At 37.2% G+C, this 3950-nt stretch overlaps 1 pseudogene; it reads right to left on the bottom strand.

Moving 5' to 3' along the window:
• Positions 1 to 2031, bottom strand: LOC140972384 (UDP-glycosyltransferase 83A1-like; annotated as a pseudogene).
• Between the last annotated feature and the right edge of the window lie 1919 nt (positions 2032 to 3950).

Genomic DNA, 3950 nt, shown 5'->3' with positions numbered 1-3950 from the left:
ATATGTCTGTGGAGTTCAAATCTTCAGATTTTCTATTTGCTGCAGCGCCCGTTATGCACACAACAGTATGGCCTTAGCAGAAAGAAGCACACAGAAACAGTTATGATACTCAAGATTACTACTGCGGAAAACAAAACCACAAAAATGATAGGTAAAAATTTCACTCTTATCAATTAATCTAACACGAAATACTTTAATCTATGCTAATTTCGTAAACCGTAATCTTAATTTTACTCGATCCATTCAACGAACTTGTTGAAATTCTTTTGGGAGCACCCTCCTTCAGCGACATTAGCTTTCGCCTTAGCTTGGAATTCCAATGCCCTTGCTTTGTATCCTCCACCAGTCAGGAGTTGTTCCACCTTATTCTTGATTTCTTCCTGTTTAATGATTCCATTTTCATCTTTATTAAAACCTAGTCCAACTTTCCAAATATCACACATGTAGCTCTCATTGAGGAACTGGTTAAGGAACCGTTCTGCAAAGTATGGCCAGCACAAGAAAGGGACTCCATTGCTCAAACCTTCGATAGTAGAATTCCAACTGCAATGGCTGACGAAGCAGGCGATAGAGGGATGGGATGAGACCTGTTGTTGAGGTGCCCATGTCACCGTACGCCCTCGGCCTTGCACCGTCTCTTTGAAAGCTTTTGATAAGCTTTTTCTGCACCAGCTACTGTATCTTCCCTTACAACCCACAGGAATGGCATATTGGTGAGTTCAAGACCCAAAGCGAGTTCCTCGAACTGAGTTTGATCAAATACAGTGAAATTTCCGAATGCAACATATATGACAGAATTAGCTGGCTGTTGATCAAGCCATGTCACGCAAGAGGAGTCTTCTGGCCAGAAATAGCCTACAGATTTTCCGACCCGGTTTCTTGCTAGAAGAGGGCCTGCTGGTGAAATATTTGGAAACAAGGAGAAGGCCCCTGGCTCCAAATCATGAGATGAGTTGCATATGAGCCAATCTGCCAAGTTGACTGCTTGGTTATTTTTCACCAGAACATCGAAAACAATCTTCTGTGTGGTTTGGTCACCAATGCAGGTCCAGATGAAGTTCGAAGGATTCATGAGCGGTATTGTTGGAGAAATCTCAACCATCTCATTCTTTAAGGGTCTTCCTGCATTGTATGGCATAAATAGGTTGCACAAGTAACAAAACTGTCAAAAATAATCAAAAGATTAATTTGTGTAGCATTCTTGACAAAGAAAACAGATAATTTCCCTCGATGAAGACTAACCATCACTGTCTATAACACCATCATCCACCAGCTTTTGGATATTAAACGGCAAGGCCAACACTGCAGCTGCCGCAGGCCAGAAGAATGTTTTTTTTTTTTTTCTCAATCCCATTGCCTCCCCAACCTCAAGCGCCTATCATATTCCCCAATCAGCTAGAACACGTGTGATTTTATCGACTTCCGACTCATTTATTTTTTGAATGAGAGCCCCAAGCTCTCCAGGCATGACCCTGGAAATCCCTAGTGTTAATTTCCCCAAGTCATTTCTATCCTCCCACGGCTCTAGCCCATCTGGGATACACATCATATTTATCATTCCTCGTATTTTCTCCGACTCTTGCAAGGATTTGACAACCCTCTTGTGATTGAACCCCGTGTTCACAAGGTGACTTTGATCACATTCTTTACCAGCCAAACCGAAGCCTCCATCGAAGGGATCACATGGCCTTGTGCTGGATAAGGTATAGCTATGACATGTGGACTTCCCATTGTTTTCTTGTGCTTCCAAGTCTAAGTTCTCAACAATTTTATAGATGTTTTCGAATCTGTAGAAGCATCGTGTAAGAAGTTTCTCATCGGGGTATATGCTTCAACGGCAATCAAACGGTTCCTATCTGTGTTGTCTGCTATCATATCTTTGTCCATTCCTTCTGGCGTGTTCGCAGTTGCTTATGTAAACTAAGTGTTAGTTGCTTTGTTCTTCAGTTCTGTTTCCATTTGCATGTTTGCATTATGCAAGCTTCGATTTGATTTGTTGATGCCTTTTACAATGTGCTATGCTAGCTAGGTGACGGAAACTCTCAAGTACAAACTTTGTTAACTTTTTGCTGTATTCATCGTTACTTGCAAATATATGCGCCACATAAAATATATACTTGCAAATAATGTGCCACGGTACCTTTAAATTCGGTTCGGTTCAGAGTTTTCAGTTTCATAAAAAACTTTTTTACATCATTTTATTATTTTTAGTTTTCCTCTTGCTGGTATCAAGCTCGACCTTCTGTATGAGCGTGAAATTTTTATTTATTTATAAATAATCTGATTTCAATTGTGAATGCATCTATTAATATTTAAGTGGGCTATTCATTATTCAACAAAACAGAACCATACGGACCAAAAATCAACAACAATAATTTTGGAACATTTTAGCCCAACACTTTAAACTAAAGAAGCACAACAAGGTAATATATGTACATATATTTGGAGAACTTTAATTTCTTAATATTCGAGTGACATTATATTAACGTTAATCTCTTGTGCTTATTCTATCATTATATTTATATTCATAGATGTGTATTAATATTGATGAAATACAACCCTTCGAGTACCGTTTAATGACTTCGATGTCGGAGGGATTCGGGATAGAGCTCGTGTTGGCCGGATCTGGCATCATCATGCCCAAAAAAATGTTTAGTTTTTTTTACTTAAGAATGAGGTGCTTTTCAGGTAAACGGAAATGAAATCTCTAATTTCGAAGATATCCTCATTTGATTTTAATTTATTACTTTTGAATAAATTGACGATAAAAGTATGTCACTACATCATAATACTAAATATTAGCCCACATAGTTAAAATAAAAATAAAAATAAAAGGATTAGCCCACATCACTTAAATAATCAAATTATCAAACTACTACTAATAACAAATATCTGACACTCATCACCGCCGAGTGTTATTATTTTAGTAACAAAAAAGCCATATAAACCATCAATATTATTTGGAGTTGAATGAAGTGACATAAATATTTCTTATAAAGATATGAATGAATCTGACCTCACGTAAAGCAAAATAATTCTTCATACCATGATATTATAACAAAAACAAAAACATGCCCAGTCCTAATACCATTAATTGCAAAAGTTCAAACAAGCTATATAGATATGTGTGTGTTATACATTTTGTCTAAGAAAGACTCTGCCTTTGGTGCCCACCAACCCCACAAACAACTAGTGTTATGACAAAAATTGACCAAGATTTTGTTTTTTCTACAATTCTGCAGCTGCCAATGGATACGAATCATTAAATGATTTGATGAGGTTCTGATGTTCTGTACCTGTGGGGATGTTGACAGTGGGGAATGTAATATTGTTTGTTCAGCATGAATCTTTCTGTTTGCTGACGTGCCACCAAATCCGATGTTCCTAACCAATGACCGGTATACAAAATTTTAAAAGGTACATAAGAATCCAACTAAAAAATGATCTTTTTGTTACCTTTACACGGACAAATAAAAGTGTGTCCGGGTCTTTGTACTGGTATTATCCCAAGTTTCGGGGCCCACAGAATCAGTGTCGGGGAACAAAGAAAATAAAAAGGTACCACGATTTTCAAGTTGTGTGCAGATATTTAAAATTGGCCCCATAAAGATCTCACTAATTCATACATGTATAACGGATATTTATACATGTATCACAAGTGAGTCAATAAATATTAAATAAATCGCCCCCTTAATAAAGTACTTATTTTCAGCTGCAATGTCATATCTAACATGGTGGTATTGCAAGAAACAAGACTGCTTCCCCTTCAAGAATTGCCTTTTTTATCGGTAAGATCTGTAAATCATAAACATTATGCTTTACCGAGAAAGGGTTTTTTTTTATATAAAAAAACCCACACATACACACAATAAATGCTTGTCCACATATCTGTTTTTTCTTGATTGCTAGATATCACATTTCCATCGCCCATGGAAAGAGAGAACAAGGGA

This window comes from Primulina huaijiensis, chromosome 3 (assembly GCF_012295235.1).
Source record: "Primulina huaijiensis isolate GDHJ02 chromosome 3, ASM1229523v2, whole genome shotgun sequence".
NCBI lineage: Eukaryota > Viridiplantae > Streptophyta > Magnoliopsida > Lamiales > Gesneriaceae > Primulina > Primulina huaijiensis.
Note: the sequence above shows the minus strand (reverse complement) of the source record. Positions and strands in the feature narration are given on the sequence as shown.